Genomic DNA, 18,587 nt, shown 5'->3' with positions numbered 1-18,587 from the left:
TAGAGGATTGTGGGGGGGGGTTGGTTTACTATATGCCTTCACAAATTTTATCTCATTGAATTGGCACAAAAGCCCAGTGTGGGAGTTAATATTGTTCCCATTTTACAGATGAGGAAACTGAGGCTCAGAGTTCAAGTAACTTACCCATTTTCACACAGAAGGAAGCGGCAGAACTTCCTGCCCTACGGCAAGCTGCTTCATGCACCCAACACTCAACCCCAGCCTGGCTCAACGCCCCTCCCCTACCCAGTCTGGGGCCTTCGAAGAGCCATCAGTGAGGACATCCTGAGCTCAGCAGGCTAATTGCTGAAAGAAAGAGAGAATGAGGAGCAGATTCCTCCAGCAGAGCTAGCCTGACCTCCGCCCCAGCAAACGTCTGACCCCCCAACCAGGGAGCCTCTGCCCCTGCCCAGCTAGGGCAGCCCAGGAGACCTCGAGGCTGGGGAAGAAACAGTCTGGTCCTCCCATGCGTACATGCCAAGAATTCCTGAGAGCCCTTCAGAGCTGGAGGGGACACGCTAGGTGACCTTGCCTGACTATGAGCATGAGGAACTCAAGGTCCAGAGCAGCGAAGGACTTGTCCAAGGTCCCAGAGCGGAAGAGTCCAGTCAGTCCATAAACCTACCAGGCAGCAGCCAGGTGCTGGGGACACTGGGATGAATGGCCTGGCCCTCAAGGTGCTCCCAGTCACGCAGGCACCCACTCAGCTGGTGTTCGGACCCTCGTGAGCTGCCCCAGCCAGCTTCTCCAGCCCCATCTCCAATGTCCCCCCTTTCCTCCCTCTTGCCCCCATCACCCCGGGTTCCTCACAGTGCCCTGAAGGTGTAACCCACCTGTTGACACCTTTGTACCTTTGTACCTTTTCCAAGAGTGTCCTCCCCAGCTGGCCAGAGCCTGCCCACCCCCTCCAACTCCCAGGTAAACTTCTGTTCTTCTGTGTAGAGCCTCACCCCAGCTCCCTCACCCCCCAGCTCAGGCTGATGGAACCGGAAGTGCTCCGTCCCCCCGCTTCCCTCCCTCCCTCTTCTGAGCTTCCCCACACTCCTGACAATAGCTGCACTCCCTGCCCGGGGTAACTGCTCCTGGTACGATCTCCCTTACACCCCTCAGGACCCCGGACTAAAGAGCCACTGAAGCAAGTAACTGCGTCACCCACTCACCTGCCACGAAGACCCAGAACAATGAAAAAAAATCACTTCTTCCTTTTAAGACTAGTATTTGTCTTTCTTTAAAAACCCTTAGTGTGCCCGGGGAAATGAAATGGAAGGTTCTTAGTCAGACGCGTCTTGGCATTTCCAAACGCTGGCTCTGTGCCTGGCACACAGTAGATGTCTGAGATATGCGCGTTTGGTGGCTGAAAGAATCAAAATATCTCCGCTTTCCACTTCCCCTTGCTGCCTGAAACTCCGCCATTATTACCAATTCTTTCCTGGGGCAAAATGGTGCTCCCTGGGATCCTCTCTCAAAAGGCGAGCTGCCCTGGGCAAGAAACAAGCTCTAGCTGGAGGCTTCTGTGCAAAATGGGAAAGTGAGGGTTCGCTGATCAGCTCTGCCCAGCGTCTTCTCTAGGCTATCTGCCCTAGACCCTGCTCTGTGACAAAGGAGCTGCATGTTCAGACAAGCTTGGGAAAGGCTGGTGGCACCCGTGCCACCCGCCGGGGATCCCTCATTCATATCAACACATTAAAGGGAGAAGTCCCATTCTGACTTATGTGACCTCGCATTTCCCAAATCTGTATGCGTCCTGGGACCCCTAACCATCCCAGAGAACTAGGGCTCCCCAGAGCCCTAGTCCGGGCAGTGTGGACTAGATGGTGTGCCCATGACCACTGCAGGACAAGTATGTGCACTAAAGGGTGTTTGAGGCAAGCCCATATTCCCCCGCGATGACCATTCCAGAGGCAGAAGATCCCACCCAAGCCACTAACAACACACCTTTGTGACAGAAGCAGTAAATGAACGGGGCATCACGTGGCTTGCAAACGGAGCCCAGAGGAGGGAAGAGGTAACAGGCCAGCCTGGAGACCTGAGTTCCCATTGCAATTCTGTGTTCACTGCTGGCCACTAGGCAAGGGACCTTCTCCTGCTGAGCTCTGCTTTCATTGTCTGCAAAACAGGGATAATGCCGTTCTCAGGGCTGTTGTGAAAATGCAGTGTGGTACTGCAGGCAGAGGCAGATTATAAACTGTAAAGTCCTGTACTGGCATTTGCTATGTACATCATGATTTCCCTGCATGTGCTGCCAGGAGGGTGTGGTCATGTCTTGATTGATCACAAGCCACTGCAGAGGTCCTCAATCAGGATGGATGGATGGATGGATGGATGGATGGATGGAATCCCTAGCAAGACCCAGGGTCAACAATGGCTGGATGAATAGTTATGAATGAATGAATCAATGAACCAATTCTAATAAGCTCAATTGTCCCATTTCTCAGTCCCCAGCTGGTAGAAGCAGCAAATTAGGAAACACACACAAGAGCAAGAGGGGAAGAAAAAGAGATGCCGGGCTGCTGGAGGCAGGTCTGTGGGCAGCAGAATGAAGGTGCAGGGGGAGAAGAGTCAGGAACCTACAAAGGCAGAAGCTGCTGCTGAACAGGCGAGCAGCCCAGGGCCACGGGGTGCAGGGACCAGCTGGTCTCGGCTCTCCCAGCAGCTCAGTCAGTGTTCACAGGGCCCATCCCGGGACTTTAACCACGTGGGCCTCGTGCAGGGAAAGGAAGCAATCACTCCTTTTCACAAAGATTTCCAACCCAAACTATTAAAGGGTTGTTTTTAAAGGGAACAGGGAGCAAGAGGAAGCCTCAGGGACACAAGCCGTAGCTGCCTGAAAAAATACTTCTTACATTTTTATACCATCTCATCAACATATTCAGGCACAGGATAAACATTTTTAAAGTGCCTACTGTGTGCCAGGCAAGTGCTGTTAGGCACTGGGCGGAGGGGACACAAGGCCTCTTCAGTGTCACACATTAAAGACCTGGATAGATCCATGAGGTGTTGGGTCACTTGAGGACAGAGAAGGAGGTGTTGGAGAAAAAAGGCCACAGGCAGGAAGTCTGGAGGATGAAGCTAAATCACCACGTGACCTCAGGCAAGTCACCTTCCTCCTCTGAGCTTCTACCTTCCCATCCAGAAAGTGGGGTGGATGATAAAAAATCACAAAAACTACATTGCACCAGGCACTGGACCAGTGCTTACAGACCTTATCTAATGTGCACAACCAGCGAGACAGCTGTCGCTATTTGTTGCGGCGGGGGGGGGGGGGGGGGGGGGGGGGGGCGCGGGGGGGTACGATTGTCCCTTTCACAGATAAACACACTGAGGCTCGGCTGGGTACTCACCTGCCTGAAGGCAGAGAGGCGGTGGGAGCTGGAATTTAAACCCAGGTTGGTCTGACTCCAAAGCTCACCCTCTCCGGCCCTCCCAAACAAGTCTCACAGATTGCCCGGAGGATTCGGTGACATCATGAATATCAAAGAGCTTTATAAAAGGTAAACTATCATGGGTCCAGAACCAACAAGAAATCAGTCTTGATCCTCCACAAAAGCACACACTATAGTTCACAGGGGCATTCAGAACTGGCCACAGCCCAGAACGCCTGGGCTCCTGAGCCCTGCACCTCCTTGGCCAACTTCTTCCCAAGGAAAGGGCAGTCCCAGGAGCCCCAGCTAACCCCCCACAGCCCATGGGGCCCCCTCCTAGACCAGAAACGGCCTCACTCCTGACCACCTTGTGTTCCACCCTGCTGAGGACCCGGAGGGCATGGCTGGGCCCGGGGGCACTGGGGGCTGTGCAGAATCAAGAGCCCCAGGCTCCTTCGCCCTACTGACATGCTGGTCGCCTAATCTCTCCGAGCCTTGGGTTTCCCACCCACAGAGTGGGGGATTAAAGGAGACTTCACCTGGGAAAGACTACTCCAAGGAGGGACTCAACAAACATCACTGACCTTTGGTTGGATGAGTTTAACTGGGTGAGCCGCAGGAAATCCAGGCTCTCAAAATCCCTGGCTGAGGCGGCAGGCGCTACCTCACCCACCAGGAATCCCCCCTCGCTCACTGCAGGTACTGATGGGGCACATTTGTATAGAGAAAGGGCTCAGTCTGCTTCTGCAGAGTCCTCAGCAAGAGGAAGGAGGTTCCAATTGCAGCATAGTGGATTTAAATTAGACACAAGAAAGAACTTCCTTAGGCAGCATTAGAAATGAACGGTGCACAGAGAAAGGGAGCAGGATGAAGGTGGTTATGGAGTCGCTTGTAGAATACAAGATGCTATCTCATCCATCATGTCCTTTTAGCTTCAAAACACCTGGAAGGTAAGTGTGGCTGTCCTTATTTTCTAGGTGGGCAACTGAGGCTCAGAAAGTTTAAGTGACTCGTGCAGTGTCTTCAAAGCTCTGCTCTAAAGAGGTAGAGCTGGGCTTTAAAGCCAGGACTGACTCGGAAGCCCACACTCCTCCCTTCTCAGGAAGGCCTCTGAGATCAAGGCACTACCACACCCACCACGGGCATCTCAGCGCTCCTCCTCAGACACCCAGGGCTGAGCTGTCAGAGATGCCACGAGCATTCCCGCCAGGGAGAAGAGGGAGTGCTCAGTGGTGGCCAGCTATAAGGAAAGGGCTCTGCGTCCCAGGCCTGCCCTGCTGCCCCCAAGACGCCACGCCCCAGGGGCCTCGCCGATGCTTTCCATGCGATGTGGCCTGACATCTTCTGTCTGATTGTGCACCTGAGCTCACCTGACACCAACCTCCCCGTACACAGCCTTTGCCCCACTCCGGAGGTAAGGCTGTCTCCAGCAAGGCCACCCTGGAAGCTACCTGCACCTGATTTGGGGGAGGAGGCATGGACCAACGAGGGCCCCTGGGGTCCCTGCCTGCTCTGCAGCAACAGGGTGGAGGGGAGGCCTGGCTCCTCCAGCCACGCTCAGCACTTTGTGAGTCACTGTCCCAGCCCTGGAGGGCTTGGTCCTGTTCTACTGCTGGGGAAACGGAGGGTCAGAGCAGCCAAGCCACTTGCCCACAGTCAAAGAATAAGAAATAATTCAATCAGAAACCGAGCCATGATTCAAACCCACAACTGCCTGATTCCAGAATCCAAGTGTTTCGCCAGCACATCACTCTGCCTTTGAGTGCAGCTGCTGCTCGCTTGCCACGGCCCCTAGGGCCACACCTCCATGCTTTATACTCACCCTTCCCCCATCCTAGGATGCCTTTCCCATCCAATCTGAGCCAGCAGAGTTCCTAGCCTACCTTCAAGACTCATTTCAAATGCCCCCTTCTCCATGAAGCCCCCCCCGATTTCTCTCATTCTCATCTGACCTCCTCTCTTTTCATTTGTCTCCTGCTCGGAGCTGCCTGGCCTGCCCGGTGAGGAAGAGACCTGGCCTGTGCCCCAACCACTCCCTGCCCCTCTGGCCTCAGGGCTCCTCCGGAGCAGCGACACCAGTGTCCTCTTCCTCCCAGCTCCCGGCACAGACTGGGCAGCAGAACTTGGGGACATCTTGTCCAGCTGCTTTCTTTCACAGACGGGGACACTGAGGCTTGACAGAATGAGAAGCCACTTCTCACAGGACATGGTTTGCGGGAGAGGACTGGGGGGAGGGGTGGATAGCTGACAGGTGAGTGTCCATAATGGGGCCAGGCTGTGGGGAACTGTCACAGCCTCATCACTGGGGCAGAGTCTAGACTGAAGGCGGTGACGGTCCCCATCCTCGCATTAAAGGTCTGGCCACACCGTGGGTTCTGGGCTCCCACTGTATGATTTGTGATCATGGTAAAAGCTGTCATTTACCAGGCACTTCCTGCTCGCCAGGCACCATCCTAAGCACTTTCCGCTCATTCATTCATCAGTCCTCACAACAACCCTGTGAGGTACTCTCTGTTATTCCCATTCCAAAGATGAGGAAACCCAGGCACAGAGAGATTAAGGGCCACATCGTTGAGTTCCCCAGCCATATTATGGCAGAATCAGGATTTCAGGAAAAATGTCTGGTTTCAGAGCCTGCGTTCTAACTGCTACTCCATGCTTCCAGACAAAGAGGGACAGAGACACAGGCTGGAAAAAACTCACAGCCAGGTCCTCTGAGGACCAGTGGCGGCAGAGCTGGGCCAAGTGGTGGGCGTGGTGGCCAGGGGCCAGGGCACCAATCTCAAAGGGGTGCTAAGGCACCTCTGGAAAGATGGGTGCCCCCAGAACTCCTCTCCCCAAGAGGATGTGACAGTTGGGATGCTTTGGTTCATCTCTGGGGTGGGGGCTGAGACCCCCTTTGCAAGGGATAAGCTCAAGTACCAACAGATGAGCTTTAAACTGCATCCCAAGGAGGTTGAGTCCAGTGGACCTCATGGCTTTTGACTGACAGAGTGAGGAATGCCTTCCGTTTGCCTCTCTGGGCCCAGTCCCCTCTACGTGGGGCCCCAGAGGCTGATCTCAACGGACTGCCTTGGGTTAATGTGTCGTTGGCTTCCAGAAGGTTCACCCAGAGGGAAGCCCCAGTGGGAGACTGCAGGAAGGAGGAAAGAGAGTGGAGGTTTTATTCCCCTGCCAGGTCTCCTGGGTTAACAGGGTCCCTTGGCCACAGCCTCTGTCCATACAGCTGACACCTTCCTCCAGGGCAACTGCAGCTCTGGGAGGTAACTGCCCCCAGGTACTGCACTCCCTTTGTTGGTTTGCTCCACCCCACTGTCGGAGCAGCTCACCCGGGGCTGATATACCCTCTCTGGTGGGGCCAGAGCAGAGGAGACCAGGTACTATCGCCAGTGGCCCCTTTCTGCAGTCTTCTTCTCGCCCTCAGAGCCTCCTCTGAATGTGCATGGAACAAATGATTACACAATCGCGGTTTGCAGGGGTGCCCCACACTAAGCCTGCAGGCCTCCACTGTCTCAGCCCGGCCTGGCCCAGCAGGCCATGAAGGGAGGGGCAGGAGGCAGAGTTCGGTGAGGACAGCCACGGCCAGCGTGAGCGCTCACTGTACGGTAGGCACTGTGCACTACACACCAAGTACTTCATTCTCTTCTTAAAACCCCCCCAAGGAGGCCAAGGAGGTATGCCCTATTTGTGCATTTTACAGAAGAGGAAACGGGCGCTCAGAAAGCTGAAATGACTCTCCCAGGGTCATATTTCCAGCAAGTGACAAAGCCAGGACTCAAATTCAACTTTCTCTGCCTCCAAAACCCATCCTGGTAGCTACCTTGAAATAATTTTATTGGATTGGCTTTCAACAGAGACAGCTGACTTAAACGGGGTCAATTATTGGTGAGGGCCACACAGAGGCCTCCAGTGTCTCCCCAGTACCCTCCCCCGAGATGAAAAAAACCCTCTGGCGTTCTTCAGTTCTCCCAGGTGGGATGGGGGCCCCAAGTGGGTGGCGCAATTGGGTGTCCGAGTTGGACAAACAAGCAGATCCAGACAAGGCTTCATTGTTAAGGGGAGCCTGACTCTTTGGCCATTTAAACAAAACCAAGCAAGACAAAATGCTTACTGCCTTATCTCTTAGAGAGAAGGGGGATGGGAAGGGCCCCAAGACTGGGTGTTGATCCTTCCCCCGCCAGCCTCAGGTGGTTGGGGCACTAGAGAGAGCACTGCAGGGGGGTCCAGGGTCTGAGTCCAGCAGACTCTGCCACTGTCCGTGACCTCCTACTGCACACTGCCGACGTGTCCGGTACTGCACCACCGGTGCCTTCTGCGCACGGCCTCATTTGGTCTCTATGAGAGATTATTGTTATTCCTGTTTTCAGACAAGGACACTGAGGCTCAGAGAAGACACCCAAGCAGAGAGCAGAGGGGTGTTGGAACCCAGGTTTATCGGATTGCAAAGTCTTTCCACTTCCCTGTTTCTCCAGGGAGAGCAATACCGCAGAGGAGGGAGCAGCCTGGAAGCAATGAGCTCCCTGTCCTGGGGATGTGCAAGTACAGTCTGGGGATGCCGTAGGAGGTGGCCAGGTGGCTCTGAATCTTGGCTGTGCTTTGACATCACCTGCAAAGCTTTAAAAACTATTGATGCCTGGGTCTTGCCCCAATTTTTTCTTTTAATAAATTTATTTATTTACTTTTGGCTGCATTGGGTCTTCCTTGCTGCACGCGGGTTTCTCATTGTGGTGGCTTCTCTTGTTGTGGAGCACAGGCTCTAGGCACGCGGGCTTGCCCGAATTTTTAAAAGTTCCCTAGATGATTCTAACGTGTGCAGCAAATTTGAGAGCCGTGAGCCCAGATGCCCACTACAACCTCTCCCACCCCACACCTCTTGAAGGAAAGAAGGGCTTTGTTACTCTGACCCATTTACGAGAGGGGCAAAAAACAGGCAAAACGTAAGGGCCGAGGTCGTGTCCTCGGGGCCCCACCACCAACCACCGAGTGTAGGCAACATGAGGGGACCCTGACTTCAGAGGTGAACTCCTTTAAGATACTTGGGGGGTCCTGGCTCCCTTGTCAGTGGAAGAAAACTTTCCCTTTGAGCCTCCTGGGTGGGAGGGTGAGGCGAATTCTTCATGGCCTTTTTTTCCCTCTTTAGTAGAGTTCACTCATTCAAAAGCTAAACAGCTGTAGGATTAATGCTGGAAGACCACCTCCGCCGGTGGGCGTGTTTGGGAGCAAGAAGATAAAAGAACTCCGAGTGAGGCCTGTTTATTCTTTTCTGTAGGAGATTTGGTTCCAGGCCTGGGAAGAGCTAGGACTCTCAGACCTCGGCCCACACTTCCTCCCACCTGCCTTCCTTGTGCCCTCCAGCAGAATATCACAGATGGCAAGACAGCGTGGGGTGGTGGGAAGAGGGAGGCCTGTGGAGTCCAGCAGACGTGGGGTCTGCCCAGACGCTCCTCCTAGCTGGCCACCCTGGACAGGAACCACTTCTCTCTGACCTCATGCCTCGTGCTGACCTCACAGTGGTGCCCGGGTGCGTGTGCGCACATGCGTGTTAAATGATACTTTCCAACTTAGCGCCAGGAGCACCACCTCCAGGAAGCCTTTCCTGACTCCCTCCCTGCCCAGCACTGGACAAACCCAGCCCCTGGCCTTCTCTGCCACATTCTGTCACATTCAGTGTCGTCACTGCTTCTGCATTCTCCCCTCCTGATGAGGTCGTTCATTCATTCATTACACAGAGCAGCTGCCCTGTGCCTGGGATTCATTCCATATGCACTTCCTGAGCACCTGTTCTTTCAGACTCTGCTAGGAGATACAGGCAACACCAGCTAATATGCATTGAGTGCTTATTATGCACTGGGTATTTTTCTGAGTGTTTTACATGTATAATGCATTTAATCCTCACCACAACTAAAACTGTCCCCATTTTACAGATGGGGAAACTGAGGCCCAGAGAGGTTAAATCACTTGCCCAAGTCACACGGCTTGTAAGTGTGCACTCGGGCTGTGATCTGAGCATTGCCCTCTACCACCATCTACAGATGTCGATGGGACCGGCCCCCGCCTTGGGAGCTCGCTCTTCACAATTTGGAAGTTTTGTATCTGTGTTTACTTGTTGAATGTCTATTTCCCCCACAGACCAAAACCTCCCATCATGTTACGTTTTGTAATACATAATCATGTGTGTATGCAGGGGGAGAGGGAGACCAAATGAACACTGCTTCCCTTGAAGGAATCTTCAAGCACATTGCAGCATCTGCTACCTGGACCCCAGATGGCTCCTCCCAACTGCGTCATTCCTGCCGCTAAGGCCTGAGAAGAACCAGGTCCCTGGACATCCCAGTCCTGCTCCCTGCCTTGAACTTAGCTTGGGGCCTGCTCACTGGGAAGGCGGTGGGAATGGCAGCTCTCCCAATCCCGTCTGACAGAGTCCTCCCCAGGCGGCAAAGTGTCCTCCTCTGGGAAGCCCTCCTTGCTGCCTGGCACATCCTCCCTCCCAGCCTCACTGGATGGGCTCTTCCATCAGCTTCTTACTGAGTCACTTGATCACGAAGCTACTGAAGGGATGGGCAAGGGGACTCACGCTGACAGAGTACCCACCTCTGTGTCAGGCCTGGCACCTGCCGCCCATTGTCTCATTTAACCCTCACAACACTGTGGTTGCCAGTGCCACTTTACAGAGAAGGCGGCAGAGGTACAAAGGTTGAGCGACTTGCCCAAGGGGCAGATCGCATTGCCTCTCCTGGATAGGGGTGGGGGCAGCCACTTTGCGCCAGGCACCCTGCTAGGCACTCTGAGGGGCGAAGGGGAGAACTGGGGTGGCAGAGAATCTATTTCTGACTGGCTGGCAAAGGAAGCAGATCTACACAAGTCCAACCCACAGACCACAGTAGGCGAGTGACGGCTGTGGATCTGTAGCGGAGGAGTCCTGGAAGCTTCTGGAAGGAGGGCATCTTCAGGCCTGGCTAGATTCCTCACTGCTGCACTCCCATGACCGCCACAGGAAGAAGGGCAAGCCTTGGCCTACAAAGCTCTGGTGCCCCGCGGGTACTGCCCTGGAGGCTGCAAAGGGAGGAGAAGCAGCTGTCCAGCCAGCTGTCCTGCCAATGACCCCACCGTGGCCAGGGCCGGCCTGCCTCCAGCCCTGCCAACCTGGCCTGGCCCAGGCGGCTCCCAATCACAGGGTCTTCTCTGCCCAGCTAATGACCATGCTGCCAGCAGCCCTGGCCGCCACCCTCCTTCGGGGGAGGCAGCAGCTAACTTCAGAGCCTGCTGGCCCAGACAGTGGCCGGGCCAAAAATCACAGCCACCCATCACACCACATCCTCTGGCCCTGAGGCTGTGGTCTCCTCTCCTACCTTCCAGGGTCACGAAGGACACTGCAGAAGGCTGGACCTCTGGAAGCTCAGACACCATCCCCCTCACCACAGACCCGGGGAAACAGGACCACAGCATGGGTCTGATTCACCCCAAGTCACACAGTTAGCCAGTGCAGAGCCCAAGGCCCTCTGCTCAACCCAGCACTGTCCTTCCCTAGCCCTGAGAAGAAGGCTCATTTCCAGGCTTTTTACCTGTGTAGTACGCTCTTTTTACCTGCGTAGTACGCTCTTTTTACCTGCGTAGTATGCTCTAGACACTCCCCACTGTCTAGCTGTGTGACGTTGGGCAAGACAATGTACCTTTCTGAGCCCTGTCTTCCAGGGTGTAGCAGCAGCTACCACCCAGAGTTGTGAATGAGAGGATCTGTAAAACACTTAACACGGTGTCTGGCTCAGAATAAGTTCTCAAGAGCATTAACAATTGCTCGTATCATCATCACAATATTATTAAATGAGTATGTAGATGCATTTTACAAACTGTAACGTGTGATGCAATGGTAGGTATTGTTTATTACTAGTACTGTGAAGTTAAAGGTTCAGAGAGGGTGTGACCAGAGGGTTGGGTAATCCAGGAATGTTTCTGGGGGGATTTATGACCTGAATTAGGCCCTGACTGATGTGGAAGTGAGCAGAGCGGAGAAGCCCCATAAACAAAGGGACCACACATGATGTGTTTAGGAGACAGTGGTGAGCAATGCCCAGGGGTCCACGCAGTGGCTGCAGTGGGCAAGGCCTTGAATGCACAACAAAGAGGCCTGGTCTCCATCTTACTGCTAAGAAGGAGTCACAGAGGGTTCTCAATGGGGGCCCCGTGGTGCTTTCTGCAATATGAATTCTGTCTGGCATTCAAGGCCCTCCACCGTCTGGTCACTCACCCACCCCTCTTCTCCACACCCCTCTCTGACCCCACAGATCCACCATCATCGTCCCAGAGTTCTCCCCACCTCCCTGCTTATTACACCATCCCACCTTCTCCACCATTAGCCCACCTCACGGTTCTCGTTCACAGTGAAACACCCTTTCATTAAGTACCTTTCGTGCCATCTGCTTTACATATATGACCTCACAGTCACCCGTAACTACCCTCATTTTACAGAGGAGCGAGCAGAGGCCTGGCTGGGTCAGGTGTCTTGCTCACAGTCTCACAGTGAGTGAGTGGCACAGCCAGAATTCAACCTTGAACTGATGTCGGGACCCCTACTCTCTAAGGCAAGTTGCCTCTAGCCTTAGCCCAGACCCCTTTCTCCTTGATAAAGCCTTCTGGGTTACTCCAGTCCCCAAGAGCCTCTCTGGGCCACCCCTCCTGACCCATTTGGAATCGGAGGCCCACAGCTTGAGCCTGGTTCATCTATAGCTTGGTTTCCACTGTTTCCTGCGGGTCCACCTTGCCCCCCAGTAAGAGAGCTGGGGTTGATATTAGGTCACTTTCTTCCTGTCGCCCCTTTCCCCCGTATCTGAGACTTTGTCTAGCACTGACGGGAACCACCTGCCTCCTCTGGCGGGGCTCAGAAGCTCAGCTGAGCACACAGCAAACAATTTCCCTAAGCCCGCCTCGCAGCGAGGCGAGCCATAAATTATTCACCGCACCTTTGTGCCTAGGGAGGCCAGAGGGAATGAACACCCGCTCCCCACAATCCCAAAGAAAGCCAGCAGCCCTGGGATGAGGGGTCGGAACCCAGAGCCCCTTGCCAGGGTCCCCAAGCAGATTTCTGAGGGCTGTGGGCCCAGGGAGGTAGCATAGGGTAGCCTGACCCATACAGCTGAGCAAACCCATGTCTGCGAATCTGCAACAGTAGCCTCCATTCCAAACCAAGGCAAGTCTGAGAATTTCTCTGGATTTCCTGGTCAAAATCCAAGCTTCCTTTTCTTACAGGGAAGGAAATAAATTATCTGGCCACGTGCTGTATATTTATATCTCATTTAAAGCTCACAACAACCTTGTAAGGGAGGAATTCTAATTTACAGAGAAGCAGCTGGGGCTCAAAGGAGTGAAGTGACTTGCCCAACACCACATGGCCAGTGGGAGGAATCAGAGCAGATTCACGCCGCCTGGTCTGTCTGACTCACTGCCGTCTGCCCGTGCCGCTTAGCCCTCCCCATTGGGAGCTAGTCACCACAACGCCTTTTCCATCTGGGTAGCTTCCAGGGCACCTGGGACGCAGTCAGCACTCAGTTCCTGAAGCAATCTCCAAGGCCCTGTGCAGGAGGTCTCACCTCTCTGCCCCCCAGCTTCCCGCACAAGGCAGCCATTAGGAACAAGCCCAGTCTTGGCAAACAGCAAAAATTCTTCAGCAATTGACAGTGTGCCGGATGTGATGGCTCCATTATCTGAGCAGGTAACAAACAGCCTGCCTTGACCCCATTTTACAGGTGAGGCTTGGAGCCCTGGATGCATGCAAAAGGTCCCAGGTGGCTCCCCAGCCCCGTTCTGCCTCACTCCAAGTTCCAGCTCCTTTCCACCCCACCGTGAAATGAGATCACAGGTGTGAAATTATCTCATCAAAGAGCAGCTTTGTTTAGATGCAGGGATTATTATGAGAATCTGAATCCCCACGGATGGTGGGGGTGAGGCTGGAGAATCCCAAGCCCCTCAGTCACTTTCCCTTCCAGTTCCTCCAAACACTCCACCCCCAGGGACAGAGCTTCCAGCCTCCAGCCAATCTCTCCACCCTCCCCCACCTCCCAGGGGCTTTCCAAGGTGGATTCCCCCCGACTCCAGGAAGCTGGGCACAGCAGGGGTTAACCAGTCCCGGCCAAGGCCACCGGGGTTCTTACCTAGGCCACTTCCCCTCCCCCTCCCCCTCCCCACCCAGAACAAGAGCCCACAGGGTCCATACCAAGCACTCTTTCACAACGTGCCTCTCCCTGCACAGCGCCAGGGGGGCAGCAGAAGAAGCCCCTGCCTGGGAATCCAGACCCTCAGACTGTTCCCCCAGCCCTAGCAGCCCCAGCTCTGAGACCCTGTGCAACCCGCTCCCCGCCTGGACCAGAGGTGTCTTGTAGGTTCCCTTGTCCAGGAGAGGCTGAGGTCAGACCTGAGGTTGGGGCCAAAGGCTATGGGGCTGCTGGTCTGTCTCAGGCCCCAGCACCTTGCACACAGATTCTCACAACAGCCTGATACAGGGTCACCCAGACCTCACATCAGGGGTGGGAAAACCCCAGCCAGCCACCCAGAAGATGCTAACTTGGGAGGGGGAGGGGACACCTTGAAGGATGTTTGGGAAGGTTTTCTCAAGTGTACTTCTGGCTCAACTACTCACTTGCTTTAGGACCTCAGCAATTGGCACCCCCTGTCCTCAGGCCTCAGTGTCCCCCTTACTAATGTGAAGGATGTGAGCTGGGTGAGTGCTGAGGGGCCGTATCTCCTGCAGTTCTGATGGGCTGTGACCTAGGGACCTCTACAGTGTGTTCTCCCATCAGATAAGCAGCGTGTCAGGACCTCCGGAGCGTCTTAGAGACACTGGAGTCTGGCACACAGGGTACAGGGGCAGCTGCTCTGTCAGAGAGGGAAGCTGTGGAACTGGGAAGCTTCCCACTTCTGCCCTCAACTCTGGGTCACCCTTCCTGGGAGGTGACATGACAATGGAGTGGGAGGGAAAGAGGCCAGGAGAAGCCACGTCCCAGCCTCAGGATCAGCTCTCCGATGCCCCAGTGGCCCCCACCTCGACCCCCCCCCCCCGCCCCACCTCCTGCCATGCGGCTCTGCACTTCCTTTCTTTCTCTCTCCATTCTCTGCTCCTTTCCCTCTCCAGCATAACACTCCTCCCCAGTCTCAGCACCAGAGTAAAAAGAGCAGGGTCAATCAACCCCGTTGAACCTCAGTTTCCCCATCTGTAAGCGCTCCTAACAGCACACAACACCTTCTATCACACGGAGTAGTGAGCCATTTGCGCAAGGGTGGGGCGCGGAACGGCACACAATGGGCGCTCAATAAGTGCCCGTTTTCTCCCTTTTCCTCCTCCCTTTCCCGCGCCCCCTCCTAGCCAGTTCCAGCCGCAGCTAGTACCCAGTGCACACCCGCAGGTGGCCCCAGCGCTGCCGGGATGGGGTCGGAGGCCGCCCGGCATCCGGGGCTCTCACCTGCACTTCTCGGCTCTCTCTCGTGCTCTCTTGGGGGCAAGCGCTCAGCTTCTCGCCTGGGGCGGCAGGAAGGTGGCAGCTTCGACTCGAAGCACCAGCCCAGTCTGGTTCAGTCCGACTATCCAGCCCGCCTTGGACCCCTCACGGGGCGCTGAACCCGGGCCGGGGTTTCCTGGATGTTCGCACGGTCCCAGGTCCGAAGCACCGGATTGGAGGCAGCTGAAGGTTCGGGTTTCGGGCAACCAGAGTCTGGAGGCGTCCGGGCTGCTTTGCACTCAGTCACGGGGCTGGGGGCACCCCGCCTTAACCGCGGTCGGAGGGCTGGGGGCTCCAACACACACTATAGAAAGGCTGGGAATGAGCCCTTAACCCTAGAGCCGTATGGTGGGCCAGGAGCGTCCCTCGCCGGTGCACTGGATCAGGGTCTGGGGCTCGGGGCGCCCCGGCCACACGCCCCGGACCGCAGGGCAGGGAGCGTCCCGGCGGAACCCGGGTCTGGGACAGGCGGGGCAGGGCAGGGCGCCGGCGAGGAGGCGCGGAGCCCGGCGGGGAAGTCTTCTTAGGTTCGGATTCGGCTCGCTCTGCAAAATGGGGCGGTCCTCGGCGCGGCAGCTGACTCCAGAGCTCCGGGCCGCGGCTATACTTCCTCCTCTTTCCCCGGCTCGCTAGCCGCTCGCTCAGTCCCGCGCCGCAGCCGCTGCCACCCCCGCCGCTGTCATCCCCGCCGCCCACCCCCACAGGAGCTGCAGTCGAGCCGGAGCCGAGCAGAGACTAGGTACCGCCGCTCAGCGCCGGAGCGCCTGCCAGCGCGGCCCCGCCCGAGTGAGGGCGGGGTCATCCTGAGGCCCCGCCCCACCCCGGCCACCGGCAAGGGGCGGGGCGAGCTCCAGATCCCCTCCCCACGGTCCCGCGCCGTTGGTCAGCGGGAGCCAATCAGAGAGTGGGAAAAGAGCGGAGGTCTGCGGAACGTGGGCTCTACCTCGGAGAGGGCGGGGCAGAAGTGGAGAGGTGCCGCCCGAGAGAGGACAATGGAGGGGGAGGTTGGTTTAAAGAGCTGAGCGAGAGGAGAGGGTAACCTGGGGACCCGGATGGAGGGAGAGGTGGGGAGGGCTGGTTTGTCTGGGACCTGGGGTGGGGGAGTCATGGGGTAGGAACAGGGGTCGGGGTGGGAAAAGGATTAGGATGTAGGCTAGGTGAGTTATCCGGGGTAGTGGAGTCCCCAGGGATAGTGGAGCCCTCGGGACTGGTGGGACACACCCTCACAGTACCCTTCTCCTTCCCAGCTAATAGGGCTCAGCGCGAGGAGGCGAGCTTGGATGCAGTGAAATATTCAGGTTTCAGGAAGCGGTGAAAAACAAGTTTCTGAAGATAAAGCGCGGATCTTCCTTCAACATTTCGCCTTTTCCAGCGCCCATCCGCTGGGAGGTGCGTCGTTGTCAGTTTTAAAAAATAAGTTAAGAGCAGAGATGTGTGAGGACCACACACACAGACACACACACACACACACACCCTCAAGAGTACTGAGTTCTGCCCTGAACTTCTGTCCCTCGCCCCCCACCCCCCCAGCCTTGGGGCTGGAGCTGTGTCTGATTTATCTCTGAGTCCCAAGCACCTAGCACAGGGCGGGACACAGAGCTGGTCTTGGAGGGTTTTGATGTATGAATGAATGAGTGTTGAATGTCCTGCAGGGGCCAAGTGAAAGCCACTAATTGGTCTGGGGAGCGAAAGAATGGAGGCCGCAGAGGACAGGTTACCTGTAAGCCTCACCACCAACCTTATGCAGTAGGTACTCCATTTCACTGATGAGGCCACCAAAGCAGAGAGAGGCCAAATGATGTTCCCAAGACCATACAGCTGGCAGAGGATGCCATCTACTCATCACTATCACTATCTATAGGTCAGGGGACTTCCCTGGCGGTCCAATGTTTAAGACTCCATGCTTCCAGGGGCTTCCCTGGTGGCGCAGTGGTTAAGAATCTGCCTGCCAATGCAGGGGACACAGGTTCGAGCCCTAGCCGGGAAGACCTCACATGCCGCAGAGCAACTAGGCCCGTGCGCCACAACTGAGCCTGCACTCTAGAGCCCGCGAGCCACAACTACTGAGCCCGTGTGCCACATCTACTGAAGCCCACGCGCCTAGAGCCCGTGCTCCACAACAAGAGAAGCCACCGCCATGAGAAACCAGCGCACCACAACAAGGAGTAGCCCCCGCTCCCCGCAACTAGAGAAAGCCCGCACGCAGCAACGAAGACCCAACACAGCCAAAAACAAAATAATTAATTAATTAATTAATTTAAAAAGACTCCATGTTTCCACTGCAGGGGGTGCAGGTTCCATCCCTGGTCGGGGAACTAAGATCCTACATGCCGCGCAGCGTGGCCAACAAAACAACCACTAACATTCTAGGGCAAAGCTATGTGGCTTTGAACAGGTTACTCAACCCCTCTGAGCCTCTGGGGCGAAATAAAGATGTTGCTACTTGGCAAGAACTGGGCAGGCACCAGGCTTCAGAGGATGGAGGGAAGGGTCTTCCTGGCAGAGGAAATAGCATGTGTGAAAGCATGGAGTCTGAAAACACCTCTGGGGACCCCTGGCCTATTCTGGGGGGATTAGGAGAGTCTTCCCTCAGGGCAGACTCGGGCCAGAAGTAGGGGTTCGTTAGCTTAGGAGGGAACCTCAGGGAATGGACAGTGCTCTGTCTGGGCATCTCTCGGCTTGAAGTCTCTGTAATCAGGTATTTCGTGTTTAGTTGGACCCACTGGGCCAGGAGCACCTCCGTGGTTATGCGCCCCCCACCCATCACCAGCAGAGAGCCTGGCGCCCTTGTGAGACCTCAGCACTGGGAGATGAATGAGGCTCTCACAGAGCCCCCAAAGCGGGTCAGATGAGCAGAATGCCTGCATGAAAAGGAGGCTTTCAGAACAGACCCTCCGTGACCCTTGAGGCCCTGGAGAGAGGTGCCCAAGGTCACCAGGAGGTGACCAGCACACAGTTCTCATATGCCCACATTTGCCCTCTGACTACCCTTCCGGGGGAGAAAGTCTCCTGACGCGGGAGAATCAGGCCTTTTTGTGGCCAGAGAGGCTCATGAAGTGTGACAGAGGCACGGTCACGGTAGCTTGTCTGAGGGTGATTGAGGGCTCAGAGGCCGGCTCTGAACCTGCGCCTCGGGGCTGACAGGAAATGCTAGCCTTGTCAGCCTGGTGCTGGGCTCCAAGAACCTTCACCCTCCTGACATTCTTCTGACCTTACTTTCTTCTGCAGCTTCAGCTCTGTTGCAGGTTCCTTCTCAATCTCAGTACAAATGAACATTCACTTTCATGCCTACATTTACATTAAAAATTTCACGTTTCTTTTTCTTGAATAGGGCCACCGAATTGCGTAAGGCTTCACACCCTGTGAGATCTGCTTCCAACAAATCATTACAGTGCACCCACCACGTGCAGGCTCTGCGCTTGGTGCAGGCAGACGCGGCCCTCCTGCAGCTCACTGACTGGTGTGGGGCTGATAGGCTCAACTCAACTTGTTGGCCCTCACAATACATCCTGCTTTCCTGCCTCTGCCTCTGCCGGCCCGGATTCCTTTCCCCAGCTCTTGTTTCTCTCTGTCCCCATCCCACGACCCTGCCCCACTCATCCCACATTTACCAAGAATTCTTAGGCTGGATGAAGTCCCAGACCAAATATTGGGCATCCAGGGATGGGACAATCAGGGAGGAGCTGCCCTTGACATCAAGGAGCCCTGGTCCCAGGGCTCTCTGCAGTGGCGGTGTACA

General features: G+C 55.6%; 1 protein-coding gene across 7 annotated transcripts in view; it reads right to left on the bottom strand.

The window, feature by feature from the left end:
• GDPD5 (glycerophosphodiester phosphodiesterase domain containing 5) overlaps window positions 1–15,600 on the bottom strand; it is a 90,685-nt gene extending 75,085 nt beyond the window's left edge. For 3 of the 7 annotated variants that reach the window (XM_033862262.2, XM_033862260.2, XM_033862263.2), the window contains exon 1: window positions 14,813–15,597. The gene's annotated coding sequence lies outside the window, so the exon portion shown is untranslated. Of the gene's footprint in view, window positions 1–14,812 lie in introns of all 7 variants that reach the window. The other 4 variants (XM_073808443.1, XM_073808441.1, XM_033862256.2 and 1 more) reach the window with 4 other exon arrangements.
• Window positions 15,601–18,587: the final 2,987 nt, after the last annotated feature.

This window comes from Tursiops truncatus, chromosome 8, assembly GCF_011762595.2.
Source record: "Tursiops truncatus isolate mTurTru1 chromosome 8, mTurTru1.mat.Y, whole genome shotgun sequence".
Classification (NCBI taxonomy): domain Eukaryota; kingdom Metazoa; phylum Chordata; class Mammalia; order Artiodactyla; family Delphinidae; genus Tursiops; species Tursiops truncatus.
This window is presented reverse-complemented; position numbering and strand designations above follow the sequence as displayed.